This window comes from Octodon degus, unplaced genomic scaffold (assembly GCF_000260255.1).
Source record: "Octodon degus isolate 3935 unplaced genomic scaffold, OctDeg1.0 scaffold00127, whole genome shotgun sequence".
NCBI lineage: Eukaryota > Metazoa > Chordata > Mammalia > Rodentia > Octodontidae > Octodon > Octodon degus.
The window spans coordinates 4,213,942-4,238,725 of NW_004524703.1; the positions used below are offsets into that span (position 1 = coordinate 4,213,942).

The window sequence follows — 24,784 nt, forward strand, 5'->3', positions numbered from 1 at the left end:
TAGGGGCATCTGTGGACAGTGGGAAGAAAGCAGGTAGACAGCTCCCTCTGCTCGGGGATGGGGCGGGGCAGCCGTCCATGCAGGTCCTCTTCCCTAGCCCCCCACCAGTAGCCCCACTCAGCCCACCCATCTCTCCCAGGAAAATCTAGAATGGCACACAAGGTTAAACTTTCTGGCTTGCTGGAGGGAGACATTGCTTGTGTATGGGGGGTATCAGGGTAGCGGCACATTTGGAAGGAAGAAGAGGGATTCAGTAGAGCCAAAGTGCCGCATGAAAGAAAGGCAATGCCTCTTAAGTAGCCCAGTGGAGTAAATGTGTTCCCAGGGGGGAAAATGGGAAGGAGAGTGGCTCCCCACTGCAGGCAGTGGAATGGCCGGTGTGGACGCCTCAGGGGTGAGAGAAGGTTCCAGCCACCACTGAGCAGCAGCCTGCCTGCTGACCTGGATCCCTGTGTATCCCACAAGAGTGGCATGTGTTTTCTAAGGGCCCAAAGGCCCTCAGTGAGGCTGGACAGGGCAGCACAGGTGAGGGGCATGCAGGAAGCCCTCGGTTGCTGGCTCTTCCCACCCAGCTCCCTCCCTGTGCCTCAGTTTCCAGGGCAGGAAAGAAGAAGCAGCAGATGGGGCAGGCTGACAGTATTCCAGGGAACCACAGCTCTGCCTCACACAACCCCTCGAAGTCTCTGAACAGGGCCTGTACAGGAAAACAGCAGCCCCTCTCTGCAGCAGAGGCTGAAAGGACAGTGCAAGCAAGACCAAGGCGGGCAAGGTGGCAGAAAGAACTGCCTGTGCCAGCCTGGAAAACACATAAGGGTGACTTGGTCCTTTGGGTCTGGATTGTCTTTCCCTGAGAGTCACCTCCTCTTTGCTGAGTCCCACCTTTTAACCAGTGGGGTCAAGGTGTGTGAGACCTGCCATGTGGTGCTGGGTGCACACTCTGCATGCTGTTGCTAGCAGTTGTCTGTCTATCTCTCAGCTCTCGTTCATACCCAGGCGGTTCATCCTCCTTCAAGTTGATCGAGCACACATGCTTTGCCTTTGCTACAGTTTTGTTTTTTCTAGACCATTCATTTCCCTGCTCAACACATACATTAAGTATCCACCTTGTGCTGAGCGTGGGCTCTTCCCAAAGCGCTGTTACTGCTTGTGACATTTCTGGGTGCTCTCACACAGTATTCTTTTCCAGGTTTCCCGTCCAATTTCTGAGCAGATGCATGTGAGCTCGATCTATTTCTTGTTCATGTGTTGTGTTCTTTCCTTGCTTTCGTGCAGAACCATGGGGGTTTGTGTGGTCCCCAGGCCTACCCCCAGCTCCGCCCTGCCTGGATCCAGTTTGCAGCCGGCACTGCAGGACCCCTGGGGTCAGGATAGGTTTCCGATTTCTAACACTGCCTGCACCAAGCACAGCAGAGGCACCTTACTCCAGAGACCATGCAGACTTGGCTTTGTGACAATTTAAAGCTCTGAAGGAAGCGTTCCACCAATCCTTATATATAACTTCTAGGGGTTCTAAGATGTCTCTGTTGAAGCAGTGGGGCCAGGAAGGAAAAAAATCCAATGGTAAACAATGTAGCTACGGTGCTGACCTAGCTGTGGGATCCTTACAGTTCTGTGCTATGGTGGGGCCTCTGCTGCTGCCTTTGATGAGTGGAGAAAAACAGCTCTGGTAGAAGAGGCTGAAGAGCCAGGATAAAGCCTGGCCCAGCAGCCCGGGCCAGGGGCCAGGATGAGTGGCTGTTGAGCAGGGCGCATGCTCCCCAGGATACTATTTCAGGCCAGCTGGAGGCCAGTATGTGTTCTGTGCCACAGGAAGAATGTTCCCTCAGACAGAACAGCTAATCAGGCCAGACGAGGGAGTAATGTGAGGCCAGTGGCGGTTACTGCTGGCTTCCAGCAGGCTGTTGCCTCTTCCTGCACTGAGTCACATGTATTTTTGTCTTGTAGAGTCCTCCGCCTCCCACAATAGCCTTCATCTCTGCAAATGTTGGATTCTTCGGAGACTGTGAGCTGCGCTGCAAAACTAGGAGCAGTTTTCCAGAGCTGCCCTATGTCATCTGTCTCTTTGACATAAAGAGGCAAGCAGGAGGGAGGGGACTCAGGAAACGAAAGGAGAGGGTGGAGGGAAAGAAGGAAAAGGGAGAGAGAAAAACATTTGCTGACGTCAAAGAAGGCCACATTCTACGGGACAATATTACTTGTGCCTCAACCACCTACTCCTTCTAATTTAGTAGAAACCAAACAGCCTGTTTGGAAGACTTTAGTTGCAATCTTCTTCTTCTTCTTCTTCTTTTTTTTCCCTTGCTATTCTCCTCTGACCAAAAGGGCCATTAATTGTTGCAGTCTGAAAGCTACCTGATTCCCTGAAACAGAGGGGATTTCCATGAGTCATAACTCAGGTCCTGCTTGTGCCGGGCTCTGCAGCTATAGTAAATTGATCCAGCTGCTTGCAGAACTGATGGAAAAGGCTCTGGGGAGGGGTCAGCTCTGCAGCTGGGGCTGCTGCGGGGGCTGTCACATGGCTGAGCTTGCTCAGGCTGGACCCAGCGTCCTCCTGATCCCCCTGTGCCTGCCCTCCACACAAACCCCCCTTCCTTGGGCACTCTGTATTCCCTTGAGAAGTGCTGCCTTGCAGCCCAGCTGGCTTTGCAGGGTAAAAGCAGTTCTCCCTGGCTACACCACCTCTTCCTGGGAAATGCAGGAGCATGAGGCTGCAGCCCTGTTTCCTGGCTCCCTCCCTAGGGCCTCTCTCTGGGCACATGTTAGATTGTGCTTCCCAGAAACCTAACCTGGTTCTGTTGTCTGGACATCCAGGGCCTATTTACAAAATAAAATGGGAGCTGGCAACAGTAACCTGTAACCTGAGGCTACAGAAACGCCATCCACTACCCAGATGCTAGGCTTCACTCTGTTAGCTGGCCAAGGCCACACAAGTTAATTTTTATCCTAGTAAAAAATAATAAACACTGCATTAGCAACTAAATGTTTATCAATTTGCAGTTCATTTCCAGCCAGATCATTTTGCTCCCCGCACATTTTTATGGCTAGCTGATGCACTGGAGTGTGTTTCATGAAACCATATGTGTCTATTTAAGCCCTAGCCTCTGTAGCATTTATATGGCATTTTTTACCTTAATTGGATAATATTATTTGGCTACTTCAGTTATGGTACTCAAATATCACATTTTAATGATGAAGAAACTGCCATAAAGGAAAGTTAAGTGACTTGCTGGGGATCACCCAGTGGCTCAGGAGAGCATGCTAAATGAAGAGCCGCAAGTTTTTCTTTTTCTTTTGCTTTTGTGTAAAGTACCTGTGTGTGCTGAACCATGCTCCTGAGCAGGACTGAGTTTGTTGTTGTATTTCTTTTCCTCATTTCATGGTAAGTTCTATTAAAGGAGGTGGTGAGGACAACTATGAAGCAGAGCAGAAGGTTTGAGCTGTAGATACACTCTTGGCCAGGAGCAGTGAGAACACGTGGGTGTGACCAGGCTCGTGCACACTCAGCTGCCCTCGGCCGCACCTTCCGGCCAGTGCTTTGGTGAGTTTTGTGTTGAGCAGTATTGTATGGCAGAATTAATGCCATTGCAGCCACCACCTATTGTTAGTGCCAGGAACACAATTTAGCTGTGACAAAATGAAGCCAGGGCTCTGATCACACAGATGCCGGACTGGAGTAATAGAAATAAAGTAACAGAAACTCTGATATGGCCACGTGGTACAGGCAGGTCCAGGTGGGAAACGACAGAGGAAATGAGTTCCTAAGGGCAGCAGGTGAAATAAATAGACCCATGTTCTCTTGCAGTCTCAGTTTTCATCCCTGAAAAATGAAGGGATAATAAGTTGTCCACTACAGGGCTGCAAGTACAGGACCCAGATGTCTAGTCTCAGGGTTTGGCATGCTACTTGGCATCCAGTGAACACTGGAGAAATGCTCGTGTTAGAAAAAGCAAGCTTGACAGTGGAGTGAGGATACCACATATGCAACCTCAAACATGAGGCAAAGCCCTGTTACCCAATGGGCAGCTTGCAACAGTTATGTGTCTTTTTTTGACTAGTTTAAATATATAAACTCTTAATGATGTCAGTGATGTAGTCAAATTTCTCACTATAAAATTTAATTTGCTGGTTAAATTGTGTGCACATTTATAATTACTACATAAATGTGCTTACCTGGAACTATTTCCTTTGTTGTCCTCTGTATTCAGGTGTTCATCTTCATCCCGGCTCAAATGACCCGACTTGGCCTTTGAAAACAAATCTTCTTGCTTCTGTTCAATGTCTTTGAGACTGAGTACTTTTTAAGACTGTGCACTGTGGTCACTGGAAATGTAATCTCAAGCCTCGCAGTATCCATAACACCATTAGCGGTCTCCACAAAGCTGAGTTCTTCTACTGCTTCTGAGTGGGAACTTCCTGGGATTGTGGCTCTATAAAGAAATGTTCATGTATCTGGAGGTCACATGCTAAACTTCAAGGGTGTGAAATGACATGAAGCCAGGGGTCTTCTTCACAGGACTTTAGCAAAGAGAAAAAAGTCAAGAACAAAAAAGGAAGAAAAGTTAAAAATTTTTGATTTTTAATTGATCATAATTCATCTCAATGACTAGAGACTTCGTGGGCTATACACTATTATTTTGGTAGGCCTGAAATTATTATTTTTTAAATTTATTTATCTATGGACTGGGGAGATGGCTCAGTGGAATAAGCGCTTCCCTGGCAAGTGCAAAGGCCTGAGTTCAATCCCTGGTTCCTCCAAAATAATAATAATAATAATAATAATAATAATAATAATTTATGTCTCTATTCATTTACTTAGTTTTTAAATGTATTTGGTACAAGGTCTCACTATGCAGCTCAGACTCATAGTGATCCTCCTGCTTTCAGCCTCCCCAGCACTGGGATTACAAGCATGCGCCACCATGTGCAGTATCAGTGGCCAGGTCAGCATGCCCAAGGGCGGGGCTGGCATGGTGTGTGACGCCGGGGATTGAACCCTCGTTCCCGCGCTTGTCTAAGCAGCTGCTGAGTCAGCTGAGCTAGCTCACTAGACAGGCCTGAAATTTTTTATAATGTACACCAAGCTTGGAAAGACTTAACAATATTAAATACTTTTATCTGGAGGTTGTGCCTTCAAGAACAGCTATAAAAACTTTTACATTTATTTGCATTAAAGAAAAAAAGCTATTCTTCCAGGTAAGTATTATAAACATCTCAAATAGCACTGACTGAATTCCTTTCAAGATATTTTGTTCTAAATAAAGACATTGGGAAAGTACCCTACAGCTTCTCAGGGACACATAAGCAAGGTGAAATCTTAGGCCTATCCCTAGATCCTCTTTTCCTCCATGTTTTGCTGGTCTGAGTTGGTGGACTCGGTAACTACACCAGAGAAGAGTTTCACAGGGGCTGGGAGGACCCACTGTGGTGTCCTTCTCAAGCCCGCATCCCCTAGAGCCTTGCTGGCAACGGAGCTGGAAGGTCTAGGAGAGCAGAGACACAGCTCTCAGGTCTGGCGGCAGTAGCCTGGGTATGTAGCACCAGCAGTGGAACTGATGGGGAGAATCAACATTTTCTTTTTTGGACAATGTGCATCCCATGAAGAGAAACATAAACTGTGCTTTATATAGCCCAAGCAAGATAGGGCTCAGCATTTGCCCAGCAAACACAGTCAATGTTAGGCAAGAAGGTATAGGTAAAGAGCCTTAATTAACACTAAAAGTTTGAAGTCAGTTTCACACTGACTTTATGCCACACTGCCTTTTCCAAAAAAGGAAAGGAAATATTATATTTAAAACATGGTGGGAGGGTAGAATGCTCTCAATACAAATGTAACAGACCATATACCAATAAGACTATGATTAAAAATATCTACTGGGGCCTGGGAACGTAGCTCAGTGGTAGATGGCCTGCTTAACAGATGGGAGCCTCTGGGTTCAAAATCCTTTATTGAAAGACAAAAACACTCTGGGCTTGTGTGGGAAGTCTGGGGTTTTCCTGGAATTCTTTTCTTTTTTCTTTTTCCCCAAGGGGTTACCATGCTAGGCCACAATAGGGTAGCCATGATCTTGGAAAGAATGACTTCTGAAGCTTGATGGCGTGGCTTGATTCAAACTTGACATTTTATAAGAAAGAGAACTGGAGCTATTTTGGAAGGAGCCTCCCTTTAACATAAAATCACAGCAAAGTGGCTTCAGAGTGCTTATCTCAACATTTCAGTGCAGGCAGATTTATTGGAATACCAAACAAGAAAGGAAGGGCCGGCCAGATAGCTCAGCAATTAAAGCACCTGCTTTGGCAGACACAGGGGCCTGGGGTTCGATCCCTGGTGTGCCATGCTGCCCCCCCTCCCCCCAGGGCACACTGTGAGGGCAATTGAGACTGGGCGTGGTGGTGCATACCTATAATCCTAGCACTTGGGAGGTTGAAAACAGGAGGATCACTAAGAGTCTGATCTGTGTAGTGAGACCCTGTATTAAACACATAAAATAAAAAAATAAAAAAATAAAAGAAAAAGAAATAGTCCCAAACAAGAAAGGAAGACAAATAGAATACCCATGTGCTCAAACTAAGAGCATGATATTTTCTGGATGATACACGTGGGTGCTTTTCTTTTTTCTTTCTTTCTTTTTTCTTTTTTCTTTTTTTTTTTTTTTTTAATGACCTAAGTGTTGATTCTAACCCAAAAAGACCAAAGTGTGAAGTTAGATAAGTGTCTGCTAGATACATTATTGCTAGGTGGATACTGTGAAATGGGCTGAGAGGTCACTGGCTGAGGTTGCAGAATAAAGGTCACTTGTTGTTTATCCTTGCTCTGATTGGGTGCTTACTGAAAACAAATTGTGAATTACCTCCTGGGAGCCCTCTGTTGACTTCAGGGTGGCTCTGTGAGGTGGCAGCCTCCAGAGAGACTCAGAGCATATGACGAAGAGTCCACAGGCAAGTTCTGAGTAATGCCCAGTGGCCACTGGCCAGGGTTGGAGTTACCCCAGAAGATGGTTATCAAATGCAGCTATTGGGCCTGACATATCATTCTTGAGTTGCTGAGGTGAGCAGGAGAGACAGACGTCGGTGGATTCACGTCATCGTTTCTTTAATGTACTCTTTCATGTGAATGTCTCTGTTTGTTCAAGTCTGGTTTGCACTGAAGATTTAGCTTTGCCAGTCTACACCTTTCACCCATGCCCGCATAAGATCCTCTACCTGTGCTTTTCTACACTGATTTTCCAGTAACTTGGACAGCAACTCCACAGTTACTTTGGGATGCTTTTTGGTTATACTTAAAAAATTTCAAACAGATTTGCTCTACATCCTATGACAAATATAATAGCTTCTTGGGAATTGTGAGGATTTCTTGCACTACATTTGCAAACATGTGTGTGCATCTGCATGAAAAATAGCCTTGCTCTGGGAAGGAAGCTGCCATAACCACAAAACTGTTTCTAGTGAATTCTCTTCGGTGTGGTCATCCGCCTTCAGGTCAGTGAATAACCGGCATTGGAACGACATCTGGCACGGAAACTTGACCATGAAGCTTAATGTATAACTAGTGTTTTTTTTTCCCCTCCTGTGTCAGCAGTTGGCAACATGATACTGTAAATAAGGATTTCAGTGAGTAAATGGGTGTCTGTCAGCCAGGGAGGGGAAGGCTGGGGCACACAGTTTTGAAACTCACGTCTACTCACGTCTGTGTTTGTTGCAAGGAATAAGATAATTTGAGAAACCTGGAAGTCCTGTGGATTCACAGGTTTCAAAAACAGGAAAGTCTCTTGTTTTAAAACCTTGTAGAGCAACATGTGGGCTTGAAAAAAAGCTGGCCTGCGGTTTTGTGATCATACTTCCTTATTGATATAATGGCCTCCAACGCAAGGCCTCCTGGGAGTGCAGTGTGGACCGCAGGCCTGACAGTTACCCTGACAGGTTCTGAAACAGAGTTGGGGCTTTCTGAACAGATGAGAAGTCTAAAAATTTCCCTTTTCATTTCCTCTCTTGTGTGACTTTGTCTTTTTTTTTTTTTTAAAGCAAGTAGTAGAAAAGGGAATTTTGCCTACGGTTTTTGAGGAGTTGATCTTGACTGAGTAGCTTCCCTTCCACTCCCCCAAAATCCCACCCCAAAAACCCCAAGCTAAAAAAATTTGTTCTTGCATTTTTTTTTTCAGTGGGTCTATGTTTGGTTAATTCACTTTTAGGCTGGATTCAATTCAAGCAGAGATTTTTAAATGGTATGATTGTAAAGAAACACCAAGATCTCTCCACGTGGTCTGCGTCTGGGGCCTGAAAGTGTAGGTAGGAACTGTGTCCTTCTGGAATCTTCATCTCCCTCAACCACCTGGGAGGCTCTTTTGGGCACACTCTCCCAGGACCCATCCTTGAGTTCTTGAGTAAGTGAAAACAGATGCCATTCTGCTGTGACACAGTTCGCTGACCACAGCACAGAAAGTTCCGCTGGCTGGAGGTGTGGGGGCTGTCTGAGCCCGGAAAACATCCTGTGTCTGAACTGAACTTCAGAAAAGCACTGGGCACTCCTGTCTACCCTGACTAATTCTGGGTTCCAGGTAGCTCCTGGGCAGATCTGCCTTTGGCCCGCTGCTTTTCTTTGTTCTCTCCAAGAAGAAAGAAGGCATGAAGGCAGACACATTTCCACACCCAAGCTCCTCTCGATACCTAGGCTTTACCACATATTTTGAGCATATGTATATGCATGTCTTTATGTGTGAACGTGTGCATTCTTTATGGTACTTGGCTTACTACCAGAGTTTTGTTTTTCAGTGAATTCAAAGACAGTAACAGTGTAGATTTCAGTAAATTACTAGGCAAACATAAGGACTTTCACCAAAGGATTCCATCTTGCCAACTCCTCTGCACTGGCCCTGAGGATCCGCAACCTGAAACCAAGGGCCAGGATGATTGTACAGCAGAATTTGTTTCTCTCTCTCTCTCTCTTTGATAAGCCCAATAAATCTGCCCCAAACACGTCACTGAGGCCACAAGGAAATGCAATCCTGCCAAGTGTGGGTGCTAACAAGATCTGCCAAAGTCTCAAGGTTACGGAGAGAGCAAGAACCACTCTGAGTTGTGCGTGTCTACTGTGTGTCTGATGCCACATGCATGCACTTTGTGTATATAGGAAGACTCGGGAGCACAGTGGTCTCCAGGGTCCACTGGTGGTTGGGTGCAGGATTCCTGCAAGTACCATAGTCTTCAGATGCTCAAATCTCTTGCATAAAATGGCAAAATATTTGTATATGACCTATATAATCCCCATATATATATATATATATATATATATATATATATATATGTATATTATCATTTCTAGGCTACTTATAAAACTCCATGTGGGGTTGGGGAGATAACTCAGTGGTCTAAGAACCTGCCTGGCAAGTGCAAGGACCCAGGTTTGATCCCTGGTACCACATGCCATGTGGGTCCCAGAACCCTGTGGGTTCTTTGTGGGCCACTGAAACTGGGCGTGGTGGTTCATACCTGTTATCCCTCTGCTGGGCAAGCTGAGACAGGAAGATCACTATAAGTCCAAGCTGTGTAGGGAGACCCTGTACCAAATAAATAAAGAAAGAAAAAAGATTATAAAAAACTCAATGCAGTATATTGTAAATATTTATCAGACAAATTGTTTGGGTTTTTTGTTTGTTTGGTTGGTTGGTTTTATTTATTTTTATTTTTTGGTAGCGAGGATTGAACTCAGGACCCAGCACTTGCCAGGCAAGCATTTATTCCCCTGAGCTATCTCCCCTGCCCTATCAGACAAATTCTTTAGAGAATAATGACAAGGAAAAAAAAGTCAGTATGGGCATAATTTTTCCAGCACTTACAGCTGGTTCAATCCAAAGATGCAGAACTCACCAAAATGGAGGGCCAACTCTGTGTGTGTGTGTGTGTGTGTGTGTGTGTGTGCCTGCTTGGGTGTCATGGATGTGCAACAGGAGTGTACATGGATACTGAATGTGTGCATAAAAGGTACACCTACATCTATGAGCTTGTGTGTCCTCATGTGCACACGTGAATGCGCAGTCAGGCCAGGTAGGCCTGTGTGCCATGCGTACATACTATGTATATTTACACTATGCATGTGTCCTGTTTACTGTGTGCATTTTCTGTTAATGTGTGAGAACCTTCCCATGTGTGCATTCGTGTGTGGCTCAGCAGATGTCACAGACTCATTGGTACTGGGGGCTGTGACTGTCGGCTGTGTGGCAGGCCTGCTTGGGAACAGGTACATCACTTAGATGCAGTGCTTTTCACGAGGTTTGCTGTGCTCAGGCCTTGGGCAATGTACGCTGAGACTGCAGATGGCCTTAGCCTTGCATTTGCATTTCTCCTCCTGCTGCCTTCTAACTTGCTTTTTAAAAGTATCTTCTTTTCTTCACCTTCAAGGAACAGGAGAGCATAGTGGAAGTAAGATGGAGCAAGGATTCAATGCTGCTCTTGTGTATACAGAAGACAGAACAGAAGATAAAAGGACAAGAAGCTGTAGGGAATCCAACTGGAAAGCTAGTATGAATTTGTATTTATGAAATAAACTTCTGTCTTCCATACAGGCCTTGAAGTCTGCCCCAGTTTCCTGCCTCTAACCTCACTGTAAGTGCCGACCCACTTCTGGCTATTTTTATTTGTTTCTTTGAAAACCCGCACTGTGTGATTAGGGTTGACTCTTGTCAGCTTTGTCCTCATTCCTCCTGGCTATCTAAGTCCCCAAGTGCAGCCGTTCCCTCCTTACTCCCAATAATTATGGATAAGCAAAGAGCCAAAAGATGTCAGGCTTTATTGATGATGTGACAAATAAGTGACCCATTTCCTGACAGAGACACCAGGACTAGCTGTAGCTACCTGTGCACAGAGCTCTGTGCCTGCAGTCTTTTGTCCAGCTTTCCCTGCTGAGGTATGCAGGCTCCATGGGAATCAGCACTGTGCCAACTCTAGTGCTGGGAGAGGGTGGGTATGGTTCAGGGCTCTTGCCAGTTTTGTACTTTGGGCCCAGGGCGGTAAGTCTGCAGGCGCTTATCTGGGATTACAGCCTGAGTCAACAGAGGCACCGGGAAGTGAGCTCAGGGCCCGGCAGCACATGGACAGTTGGGGGTGTTTACTTTTCTCTTTGAGCAAACTTTGATTTACTCTTTAATAAGTCACCACCAAGGATGTGGTTCTGGAGAGGTTTGACTTGGCATTCAAACCCAAGGCATATATTGATAAAGGAGGAGCAGGAGCGGGAGCCTTACGTTGTTCCAGCTTTATTATTAACCCTAAGTTTGGAAATGGACTCGCTTTCATAGCACGGGTTCCTAACTACAAGGTCCTTTGATATCCTCAGTGGAAGTGCATTGTGACCGAATGACACACAGCAGTGTTGACATCCTTGGAGGGGCAACCTTGATGTCTAGACAGGGCTTGGTTTGAGTCTCAGCTCTGTCTTACTGCGATGCCACTTGGGGAATCCCTCCACCTGTTTAGCCTCAGTGTCCTCATCTGTGAAAGGAGGGCGGATCAAAGAAACAAACAAAAAGCAAACTCATGGGTTGTTACGGGACCGAGAAAGAGATGAGCGTGAGGTACAGATGAGTGGGATATATTTGGTTCAGCAAGCTGTCCTTGTTACTTATCACATCAGTCATTTTTATTGTGTGGAAGCAGTTTGTTTTCTCTTTCCAGAACTTTCTGCAGGACAGAACTTTCTGCATAAAGTATACAATAAGAACAATTCTCTTTGTACTTCCTACTCTGGTCCACAAGAGTGGATAGCACTGCCTTTCAAGGACTGACTGAGAATATTCTTGCCTCCCAAGCTGTGGGCCTTAGGGGGTCAGGGTGAGGCTTCCTCTCCTATCTGCTGACAGCATTTCCTCATTAAATGCAACCATCTGCAAAATAAGGAGGAAAAAACTGAGAACAAAGAGGAGGCATGGAGACGCTTCTATGACCCTGAGTTCCAGTTATGTCCTTGAGCATCTATAGGACACACAAGGAGGTCACGCCAGGGGAAGGAGACCACTCTTTCCTGGGCTTCCATCAGGTCTGAGTACTGTTGCAGTAGAGACATAAACCAGATGCAGATCACCCTCTGTGGCAGGAACATCAGAAGTGGGGGTCACCCAGGAAGGTCACCTGAGTGGGCAGTGCCTCCAAGGGTGCAAGACAGACTGGTCTTGGATGTTAAAGGAAGAGTCACCTTGCTTCTAGAGAGATTAAAGACAACAATCAAACTTACTCAAGCCAGCCTGCTTTTTAAATTTTTAATTGCCATCCATCAGGAATCCCAGAGGCTGTGGGTGATAAATCGCCCTCCTCTGTCCAGGTAACTGGCCAGTCCCAGAAGGCTTGAGCAGAGCTCCTCCTGTGTGCACTGAGTGAGTACAGTACCAAGGAGATAGCAGGACCCAAAGAAAAGGGACCTGAGCCATTGCTTTCCTCTCACAAGCAAAAAAAGATGAGCAAAATGCGTTCTTAAGAGTCCTCAGGGCTCCAAAAAGCATGCGGAGAGAAAGGTGGAGCAGATCTGGGACACAACCAAGGTCACCATATCCTCAGGAGGGCTATGGGAAGCAGACCTGGAGCCAGCCTACAGGAACAGGGGTGAGAGCAATTGCAGACCCTACTGTGAAGATGTCCCCTCCTCCTGTCTCTCCCTGCAGAAGGGTCCCATTGTGCCCCACTGGTTCTGCCTCTTCTGGTAACAGCCAGTGTAGATGCTTGCTTGCCAACAGTGCCGGAGTACCTCTCCCATGAGTACCTGGTAAGATGTACAGACTTATGTCCATTTTTAACCGATGAAGAAACTGAAGATCAGAAGTGGGCAGGGGCCCTCTGGTTGGGAAACAATGGGTCTAGGACTTGATGGTCCCAAAGTTTGACCCCACACTTAACTCTGCTCAAAGGCCTAGGAGGCTTGGGCAGGATGCCCAGGAGGTGGCAGTAACCATTTCAGAGGTATTTTAGGGATGGACCATTTGTGGCCTGTTCGTGGAGACTCAGCAGGACCCTAAAGGGTCACCTTTGAGAGGCTCTGAAGCTCGGCTGTGCCACACAGGCAGATTCCCCCAGGGCCTTTCCAGAGGAGCTGGGGTAGCTGTCTGTTCTTCAGAGAGGCAGACCTGGTGTTCAGTTTGTGCTTAAGACAGCCCTTAAAATGCTCCTTTCTTGCTGTTTCCTGGAATCCTTGCCTGCCCCCTCAGGGCTGACCTAGAGGAGGGAGGCCTTAGAAATGGGGAAACGGACCCAGGAGATAGCTCAGCACCTGCCTGGCAAGACTGAGGTCCTGAGTTTGATCCCCAGTGCCAAAAAAAAAAGGGGGGGAAATATCCTTTGGTGGAGTCTGTCTGCTGGGGCAGAATCTGACTCTTCATGGCTGTCCACAGGTACCAGAGCCACAGGGTCCTTACAAGGGCAGGCTGACTTGCAACTTCATGCAGGCCCAAATGGTCAGGAATAGACAGTCTGAGGGACAGCAGGGGCCACCAAGATGTCAGACAGTGGTCCACTGTTGTCCCTGCCTCCCTTGGAGTTTGGGTTCCTCCAGATTTGAGAGCCATTTGCCTTCGAGAAAGTAGAGCTGGCAGGTCTGGGTCATTTATACATCACCCTGTACAGTATCTGCCTTTGTTCCAGAGAGCAGCACACATGAAAGGCTTCAGGGAAGGGGGACAGCCAGGCAGTGACCTGCACAGGAAATTGGAAATTGGAAACCCACTCCTCTGACTCATGCTTAAACAAACCCAACACATGCTCTGACCTTTGCCCCCTGCAGCTGTAGCAGGCCAGGTCCTACCTGCCAATAGCCCTTTTGCCTGCCTTGCCCAGGGCTCATGAAAGGCCAGCGCTAGGCCAGCTTCCGGGTGGAATTTTTCAGATCCAAACTAAGACGAGGTATGCAACAGCCCATGACTTTTTTCTTTGACAAAGTGAATTCTTCATTTTCTCTCTTTAAATTTTTTTTTCATTATATTCATCAACGCAGAAGAGATGGAACATTTGGCAAAATTATTTTAAGTAGCACTCCAACCTGTGATCATCATTTCAAATCAAGGAATTTGCTGAGCAGCTGTGAGGAAGAACAAAGGGCCTGGGAGTGATTTAGGGTCTGGGGGCGGGGGGACTGCCAGGGACAAGGCCTGAGCTGTAGCAGCAGCAGCAGCTGGGGAGGTGGGTCACGTGCACACCACAGGGCGTCATCCTCTTGGCCCCACTGTATGGCCTGCACATTCCTCAACAGAGTTTTCACTGCTGAGCAGGCTATGTACTGCACATTTTATACAGATCAGGTAGAGGACTGAGTTCAGTTTAATACCCTATGTGAGAGGTTCCACTCAGGAATCAGACAAGCCTGGCCTCAAATCCTGGCTCTGCTAGTCGCCCCTGCAGAATCATCTGTGAAATGGGGAGAACCACAGTGTATCAGTCAGATTTCTACCACTGTCACAAATGCCTGAATGAGTCAATTTATGAACAGAAAAGGTTTATTTTGGCTCACAGCTTTGGAGGTGTCAGGGCATGACAGGTGGCCCCCCTTGCTCAAGGGCCATGGTAGAAGGGCATGGCAGAGTAAACCCTTGCCTCATGGTGGAAAGGCAGAAAGAGGGAGGGGCTGGGCTTAGTTTATTTCCTTTTAGAGTGTGCTCCTGTGTGACCTAAAGTGTCCCACTAGAGCCCACCTCGTCAAGTAACTACAACCTCCCTACAGCACGACGCTGCAGGCCAAGCTTTACCCCATGGGCCTTTGAGGGAGAGTCCAGATGTAAGCAACCACACGTAGGTACTGTTATGGGGTAGATACGTGAACGTAAGGAAAGTGCGTACCTGACCTGCTTTCTGGCACATGGTAAATCTTCAAAATGCTGTCATTATCACCAATAGGCAGATAAATACAACTCCCACGCTCAGATTTCGTAATTGATTGATGCAACAAGCACCTATGGAGTACCTGTCATTTCCCAGGTCCCTGGGCGTTAATAGGGGAGCAGGTGTTTCAAACATGGGCATTAATCCACTATTAGAGAGGTAAGAAATACTTCTGTTGAGTTAAAGCAATAATGTCTTCCAAGGATATTTAAGTAGTTTACAGAAGTATCTTCTTGACAGATGGTCTGCTAGAAGCAACTTGAAAAAATGTAGAGTTAAAAAAAAAAAAAGAAGGAAGTAGTCTTATTTCTGTTTGGGAACTTACTGCTTTTCAATACAACTGTTAGCTAAATGAACTTCATCTCTTAAAATGAGTCTTGCTTCATACCTGGGCATTTCAACCAGTGATCTTGTAGGGAATCAGGCCTATTTGCAAAGTCTGGCTTGTCTGAGTGCCTTTCAGTGACACACGTGTTCTCAGACAGGGCTGCAGCTGCCGGGGATTATCCAATTCTGCTATGTTACCCTGGCAAGAACTAGAGGGCAGCAAGCCCAGCCTCTCACCCCTTCCACGGCGCTTCTCACAGGACTCAGTTGAGCTTCTGTTCAAACTCTGCTGGGAAAGGACTGCTCAGTACTTTGAAAGTAAGTGCTGGCCAGACTTAACACCCCTAAATGTTTAAGATGGAACAATTAATACAAATTACATTTAAATAAATTTGAGTAGCTCATCTAAAGGGTGAAAAAGCGTTTTTCCTCTTTCGTCATGGTCTCCATGGCTGTTGTTTGGTCTTGTTTTGACAGGCAGTCCATCTTGCCTTTTACCCCAGGCTGCCACCTGCCCTCTCTCCCAAGGGATACCAATAAGCCCTGGTCGCCATTGGTAGCCCAGGCCTACCACACCTTAGCAGTTTGGGGCCAACATTCAGTCCAGTTGCTCCTTGGCTATTCTCTAGGGTGCCTTACTCCACCTCTTCTTTCTTGGAAAACAACAGTGAACTCTGCTCAGCCAAAGCCCTATTTCCCAAACACTGATATTTGTTCCCCACCCTCCTCCCTCCAGCTGCTCCAACTGCTAACCTTCCCTGCGCACTGCCGTCTGCTTCCGCTCTTCCCGCACTCCTTGGAAGGCAGCCACAGCAGCCAGGCCACTAGGAGGGAGGGCCAGCCCTGCTGCTGCGCGGGCCTGCCCTTCTGACTCCACCCCCCATCCCCTCCCCGGGAGCGGTTCTGGAGAGAGGTGTGCGCTGCCTGTGAGGTCAGCAGGCCGACACAGGAGGGTTGGGCTGCTCTGCAGAACCCAGCATGCCCGCCTGCGGAATTTTAGTTAGAATTAAAAAAAAAAAAAATGATAGTATGTAAAACAAAAAAAAAAAAAACACATGTGATAAAAAGGAAAAGATTATTTTTGAAGCCCTTGGTTCTGAAACTCTTCTGACTGTCCTCTTTGCCTCCCCCACTCTTGCAACCTTATTGTTTATTATTTGATTCTTTGACCCTGCCTGGGCCCTGGGGAAGCCCTAAGCCCTCCCTTAGATTCCTCACCCTCCTTTTCTTCTGTTACCTAGACTGTCACACCCTAACTCTTAACACTGGCAGGCAACATGGCTACCTAGAGTAGCTGGAGAAAGCGGTACTGGGACGACTGTCCACAGTCATCCCAGTGGCTCCCCCAGCCAGCCCGCCCCACTGACATAAAATGAGTTTTGATTGGCTTAGAGAACTAGTCAAACAATTTTACTTAGTTACCAACGCTTAAGAAACAGGAGTACACCAGAAAAATCTAGATTCCTAGCTTGACTTGAGAAGCTGGAGAGTGACACAACAGGATCTTGGCGCATTCTGTAGTAAGAGGCTTGAACCAAGGGTCCCTCCCTACCTCACGTGCCCTAGTGACGGCTCTGCCACAGAGCCTGTCTGATAGACTGTGACATGAAAATTAGATGTCACCGCCCAGCGAGCTCCTGCGCAGCTAGCTCTTCTGGATGCTTTACTTTGCACCCCGGGTTAGCAGAGTTTTCCCAGAAATCCTTGCCCTGTCTTTAATGGACTCCTATCCCACCGTTTTCCTCAAGGGGTGGTTGCAAATCTTGTCCAGGCCCTGAGAGCCCTTCATCTCTCTAGGACTCCTGACCTTATACATTATTGAAAAGACTAAGGCCCTGCACATGTGTGCCCAACACCTCGGCTTCCTGTCTTTCCTTCTCTGAGCCATCTACTCCTCCTCCTTCCCCTCTTCTCTTCTTTCTGATTCTTTCTTTGGTCATCAACTGTAAAAGACAGATCTACAGCAAGGTGCTCAAGTGATAAAAGCATTACAAACTAATGCTTCCCGTGTCCTATCTAGCCAGGTCCAGAAAAACAGCTGCCCTTACCCTAATCCCTCTTTCTCCCCTGTCTGCCCCACCTCTCCCACCAGAGGTCACTCTCCTGTCTTATGGTAAAATGTTCTTGCTTTTCTGTATTATTTTACCATCGATAGAAGTCTATTACAGTTTTATTAAATATTGCCAAAACCTAGAAGCAACTGAGATTCCTCTCGGTAAGTAGACTGTGGTCTATCCAGATAATAGAGTATCATGCAGTGCTGAAGAAAAAATAAAAGACCTATCAAGTCATGAAGAGACAGAGGAACTTTAATGTACTACACAATGTGATCAAAAAGCACAGTGAATATTCTAAATTTTAAAATCTATTACAGTAAAAGAGACATTGCCATCAATCCTCAACATATTGTCCTGCCCTGAGAACACACATGTCCCATCATTCTTGCCTCTTTTGGAAACAGTTCTGGAAGTTCACTTTTGTTAATGTCTTAACTTACCCTATCGTGGCTGCCCTGATATTGCAAATGGATTCAAAATGTGTACCTTTCACAGTCCTTTTGACTTTGGGTAACAGCGAGACATTACAAGGTGCCAGATGTGGTAAGGTGGAGGAGGTCACACTGGTGTTTGTCCAAGCCTGCCTTTCTGTGGCATAGCCCTTGACAGCAACATTCACCATATATTGAGCATACTTCATAAAGGCACTCATGTAAGAGGATTTTCAGGTCTGCTTCAAAAAGTGGCAAAAACAGCCAGGCAGATAGCTTGGTGGTCTAAACACCTGCCCAGCAAGCACAAGGACCCAGGTTTGGTCCCTAGTTCCGCATGCCATGGTGGCACACACTTAGCTCTGGGGCGGCTCAGACAGGAGGATCACTGCAAGTTTGAGCTGCATAGCGAGACCCTGTTCAAATAAATAAATAATTTTTTTTTTTAAAAAGTGGCAAGAACAATAGGATGATGCATTCAAAGCAAGAAGGAGCATTTTAGGTAAGGATAAATGGCAATGTATTTTTTTTTTACTGTAATACATTTTTCAAATTTAAATATCCTATCCTACTTTGACCGCCTCTTGAATTATATTTGTAAATGACACAGCCAATCTGAAAAGGGAACAGAGGTGTGATTCTAGCTACACAACATTCAGGAAAAGACAAAACAGTGGAGATAACAAATCAGTGGTTGCCAGGGGCTGTATGAGGGGAGACGTGAAGAGGTGGCAGACACAGAGGAATCTTAAGACAGTGAAACTAGTCTCTGCAGTACTGTGACAGTGGTCACACGTCACTGTACATCTGTCAAGAACCATAGACTCATGACACCCACGGTCTCTGGCAACGCTGGGTCACCAAGGGTTCACTAGTGAGGACAAATGTACAAGCGCTAAAGGGGTGTTGCTCATAGGGAGGGCATTCATGTGTGGCGACTGGGAGTACATGGGAAATCCCTACCTTCCCCCTCAATTTTGCTGTGAATTTAAAACTGCCCAAAGAAATACAGTTTTAAGATAAAAGTATGTGTCCCTAAATGCCAGCTTTTGGTCTTGTCTGTTTTTGCAATGTTGTAGAAATGTGGCCACACTGCTTCTTGCGTGGCCACTTGTAGTCAAGCTTGCGCTTGTGAAACTCATCCTTGCTGTGCCTGAAGCTGTGACTTGTAACATCCATCACTGGGGAATACTGAATTGTAAAATATGGCACAATTTTCTGTTTTCTTGTGGGACAGGCGGCCAGCTCGCCGCGAAGGACTTGGTTTGTCCTGACCGCGCTTGCGCTCGGATGGGCTTGCGCACACATACGTGTTTCTCAAGACTTTGCATCAAAGCCTGAAGTTCTTAGTGAAAAAATTTTAAATTATGAACTCACTCTTTTTGTTTGTTATGCACATTAGATTTGTGCTGCAGCACATAGCAATTTTCTTTTAAGAGTGAAAAGGGGAATAAGAAGGATAGTCAATTCCTAAAAAATAATTATCAGTATAATAGCTATTGGGTTAGTTGGGGTTCATATTTTTATGTCATTTTGATAAATTATTTTTAGAGATTTACCCATTTATCTAAAATTTCAAGTGTATCAGAGTAAAACTCTTCATAATATAAAAGTGGGGGATACTGTAACATCTCTTTATCACGCCTGGCATTGACTGTTTTGATCTTTTGCTTTCTCCCAGCCCCCAATCTAAGGCTTTTAAAAACCAATTTGTTACTATCTCCAAAGAATTCAACTTGGTTTTGTTCATATTTTCTATCTTATATTTATTTTTCTACTTCATCAAAAATTCTATATTTGGGCCAGGGACATAGCTCAGAGGCACAAGCACCTGCCAATTCCCAGTACCAAAAAGAAAGTCTACATTTATCAGCCAGGTGCTGGTGCATGCCATCATCCCAGCACTCTGGAAAGCTGAGGCAGGAAGATTACAAGCTCAAGTCCAGCTCAGGCAACACCGTGTCTCACAAAAAAGAAAAGCAAAAGACAAGTTTGGAAATATAGCTCAGTGAGAAAGCCCTGGGTTCAATACCTAGTACCATCACCGAAAAAGAAAATAAGGAGGAGGGGAAGGAATATTAGAGGAGAAGGAAGATGAGAAGGAGGAAGAAAAGGCCAACAAAGGAGAAGAGTAGAAGGAAGAAGATAGAAGAGGATGAGGAAGGTGAGTGAAGAGGCAGATGCAAAGCAGGAGGAGAAGAATGAGATTTATTTTGCACTCCTTGAGATTGTAACTAGGTCCTTTACCCTGAATTACACACCCAACCAATTTTATTTTATTTTGTAAAATTTGGGACAGGATTTCACTATATTACTCAGTCTGGTCTTGAACTCAACATCCTCCTGCCTCAGATCCCCAGTTGACTAGGGTTACAGGTCAGTGCCATTGTACACAGCTTTTCTTTTGCAAGTGGGGTTCATTTTTTCTGTACTTTTTCTAACTTCTTGAGATGCCTTCTTATTTGTTTTAAACCTTTCTTATAATGTAATATAGACAATTAAAGTCCTTTGTATTTCAGCATTGTTTTAGCCTTATATTACACAAATATTACATACTTGCTTTATTACAATATATTGAAATTTTATTTTGATTTTTTCAATGGGTTATTGAGATGCATTTTTAAATTTTCAAGTATGGACAAATTTTCTAGCCATATCTTTATCATCTATTTCCAGCTTACTTGTATTTAGAGTATATTTTGCACAAATTTAGTCACTTAATATTTGTAAAATGTGTTTTATGGCTCTGATTATGGTGGGAGGTTGAAACTATTCTTCGTGTGCTTGAAAAGAATGTACAGTTAGTCGTGAGCTCAGGATCCTGCAAGGACTGTTGTGTTATGGTTGATGGTTATATTGTTTGAGTCTTCTGTATCTTTCCCGACTTGTCTGCCTACTGAATTAGACAATGAAATAAGTTAGTCAAATTTCCCCATTGTGATTGTGGACTTACATAATTACAGATATATTTATTTTTGTTTTATATATTTTAAAGGTATATATTTTAATTTTATCATGTCACAATTTTGTGAAAAGTTGGAACTTTTTAAAATAAATACTCTTCTTTATTTTTAGGAATGGTTTTTGCTTTAAATTTTTGATTTAAATATTTTGACTGATAATTCATATACTCATTCCAATTTTCTTTTTTTATATTTATTTTTTATTGAGAAATAAATATGAATGAGACAGTTTCACAGCTGATTAATAGGACAGTTTTGATAGTCAATACACTGTACATTGTTATCTTCTTAGTGGTTATCCATAGTACAAGAAGCAGACAGGATATTCTGTCCAAACACTGTTAGTACACCTCTTTCTTCCCATTGAGTTAAGCAAAAGTAGCTGTAAATTTTCTTTTTCTTTTTTTCTTTTCCAGAACCGGGGATTGAACTCAGGTCCTTGTGCGAGCTATCTTCCCGGCCTCCCAATTTTCTTTGGATTTGTATGCTATATACTTTTTCATAATGTTACCCTTACCCTCTTTTGTATTTTATGTGTTATAAGACTTTCTTGTAAACACTATGCAATTAAATAATTCATCAGTCTGGCAATTCATCTAGTCTATATTTTCTATTTGAGGCATGTTGTCTCTTTGTACTTAATGTAATTCCTATTATATTTGAGTTTAAATCTCCTATGCCGTGTAGTGCTTTCTAAAGCATTGTGCTGTCTTTCTCTCTATCTATTCCATCCTTTCATTCCTGCGCATTCATTTTGATATTTTCCACTGACCTTACGTCTAGTTTGCAATTACCTTTATTTTATTTCCTCTGAAACCTGTCCATGACCTATTAAATTTGATTATCAGATTTTTCAGTTCTAGAACCATCCATCTGGTTCTTTTCCATGCTTTCCAAATAGTTTCTGAATTTCTCAGTCTTGTTTCTTATCTCCTTTCACATACAAATGCAGTTATTTTAAAGCCCATCTCCAATAACACCAATACCTGGAGATTATGAAGATCCTTTAGTCTATAGTCCCCTGTTTTGCTTGATTTATTCCTATTATATTTGCTTCTTATTGAGTTATTTTCACTTTTTTAGTAGACATATTTGAAAAAATAGTTATGGAAATAATTTGAGGCCTGGAATGATGTTGTCATTTTCCAGAGAGGACTTACTTTGCTTCTGTGAAAAGCCTGGCGGCACTGGTGCTCTAAAATGAACTTAATGCAATTTCATGGGTTAAAATGACTTGAAGGTGATCTGCAGCATCTACAAAGGCCTGGTTATTTAATGATATTTACTCCAGTGAAGCAGCACATCAGAGACGCAGCATAAAGATAAGTGTCCCTGGGACACTCACTCTGGTAGGCCCTGGATAGCGCTGCCTGGCCCTCTGGCCATGTGCTCCTACGTCTTTGCTGTCTGCCGTGGAGCTGGCCACCAGCCACGCAGCAGCACACCCTTAAACCCCTTGCTGGTTCTCTACATCTGCACTTCCTCAGTCCTCGGCTTGCTCATTCTTCACCTTGTATTAACTATCTGATACATCCAGGGAGATGATTTGGATGTTTATCCTCATTAGGAAAACCTGCATACATGACCTAGTCAGCTGCGCTCTCTACCTCTTACTGCTTATCATGGTCAACCTTTTTCATTTGTTTTTCTTTACATCATCGGGACACAGGTATTCTTCTTCTCCCGTAAGCTGATATGACCTGGTCTCCTAGCTAGCTAGGAGCACCACATTGTGTTGTAACGCATCTTCAGTTTCTCCTCAGACTCTGTAGCCTTTCCCATCAATGTGTTCCACTATCCTGTGTGCAAATATAGACAAGAATGCTTTCTCAAACTATTCTTTCCATTCACTAGCCTAGGTGGCACTACCAGTAATTTTAGTGATCATTATTTTTTTTTCTGGGTTTACATTTTATTGGAAACCTTAAATACTCTCCAGACACAGTATGTCTTCAACTGAGGCTCTTGTGCGGCCTACACAGAAACTGGTTTCAGGGTTATCAGCAAAGTGAAGGGCAGGACAGACAAGAGCTTATTCTGGCTGGAGGCTCTCATGATGCATGCTCCTCGGCAAGTTTATCAGCTTTTGCCACAGCTTCTTCAATGGGTCCCACCATGTAAAAGGCCTGTTCTGGGAGATGGTCATAGTCGCCTGCCAAAATCTGCTGGAATCCTTTGATGGTCTCCTTCAGGGGTACCAGCTTCCCCATATGCCCTGTGAAGACCTCAGCAACCTGGAATGGCTGAGACAAGAAACGCTGTATTTTCCGTGCTCGGGACACAGTCAACTTGTCTTCCTCAGAAAGTTCATCCATACCCAGGATGGCAATGATGTCCTGGAGGGATTTGTAGTCCTGAAGGATCTTTTGCACCCCACGGGCAACATCATAATGCTCGCTGCCAACAACGTTAGGATCCATGATACGAGAGGTGGAGTCCAGAGGATCCACAGCTGGATAGATACCCAGCTCAGCAATAGCACGAGACAGCACGGTAGTAGCATCCAAATGGGCAAAAGCAGTAGCTGGGGCAGGGTCAGTCAAGTCATCAGCAGGGACGTAGATAGCTTGTACAGAGGTGATAGATCCTTTCTTGGTGGTGGTGATTCTTTCTTGCATAGTACCCATGTCAGTTGCTAGGGCTGGCTGATAGCCTACAGCAGAAGGAATTCTGCCCAGTAAGGCAGACACCTCTGAGCCAGCCTGGGTGAAGCGAAAGATGTTATCGATAAGCAGCAGTACATCTTGACCTTCTTAGTCTCTAAAATATTCGGCCACAGTCAGCCCCGTCAGGGCTACCCGGGCACAAGCACCAGGTGGTTCATTCATTTGACCATATACCAATGCTACCTTCAAGGTAGCATCTTTTAAATTGATTACACCAGATTCAATCATTTCATGATATAAATCATTGCCTTCTCGGGTCCTCTCACCGACACCAGCAAACACTGAGTAACCACCATGGGCTTTGGCAACATTGTTGATTAACTTCATGATCAACACGGTCTTGCCAACTCCAGCACCACCAAACAGCCCAATTTTGCCACCTTTGGCATAGGGAGCTAGCAGATCCACAACCTTGATCCCAGTCACCAGAATTTCCTGCTCAACACTCATCTCTATGAACTCAAGAGCCTCAGCATGAATAGGAGCAAATTGTTTGGTTTTGATAGGCCCTCTCTCATCAATAGGTTCTCCAATGACATTCATGATTCTGCCCAAGGTCTCAGGACCAACAGGAATTTTGATTGGTGCCCCAGAATGCAGGACTTTCTGGCCTCTGACTAGGCCTTCTGTACCATCCAAAGCAATCGTTCTTACTGTACTCTCACCCAGATGCTGAGCCACTTCCAAAACCAGCCGGGTCTCCCTGCCTTGCACTTCCAAGGCGTTTAGAATGGGTGGCAATCCTTCATCAAACTGGACGTCCACCACTGCACCGATGACCGCCACGATGCGCCCGGTGGCGGCGCCTGACTTGGGCGACGGAGATATTTGTGCCGCATAGTCTCTGGCAGGCTGGACCGCTGCTGGGGCGGCCCGCAGTAAAAGCTGAGCTTGGGGGAGCGACGCCGAAGGGCTGAGTCCCCACAAGGCCCCGGAGGCCGACGCGGCGGCCACACGACCCACAAGACTCAACATGGCAGAGTCCGGGTAGAGACTGGTGATCATTATTTTTAAAACAATTTATCATTATCTGTCCCCAGCCAACCTTAGACTGATGTTGACAAGTCTTCTCAGACCAATGTTCCCATCTTGATGGAGGTGCTCAGCCAGGACAAGGCTACACATCAGTGGAGCAAAGTAAAGGGGAAAATAAGAAAAATGGAGGTATAACAGGAAATTTATAATGCTTTAAGTGATGTATCCCTGCATGGAAGTTTGCTATAAAAATTCTCTGTCTTATTCTGAGGCACTTTTCTCCCCTCTGTTGTCCGAGGATTTAAAGGGGAAACCTGATGGTGTGATGGTCCCCACGTGCAATCTCAGAACTCAGTGGGTAGAGGAAGGAGGATCATCCTGAGTTTGAGGCCAGGCTGGGCTACATAGTGAGCTCAAGGCCAGCCTAAACTATATAGTGAGACCCTGTCTGTCTGTCTGTCTGTCTGTCTGTCTGTCTGTCTGTCTGTCTGTCTGTCTCTGTCTCTGTCTCTGTCTCT

General features: G+C 45.3%; 1 pseudogene across 1 annotated transcript; it reads right to left on the bottom strand.

Moving 5' to 3' along the window:
• Positions 1-22,535: 22,535 nt before the first annotated feature.
• On the bottom strand, positions 22,536-24,270 carry LOC101573124 (annotated as a pseudogene). The gene has a single exon (XR_192745.2). The product of XR_192745.2 is annotated as an ATP synthase subunit beta, mitochondrial pseudogene (transcript).
• Between the last annotated feature and the right edge of the window lie 514 nt (positions 24,271-24,784).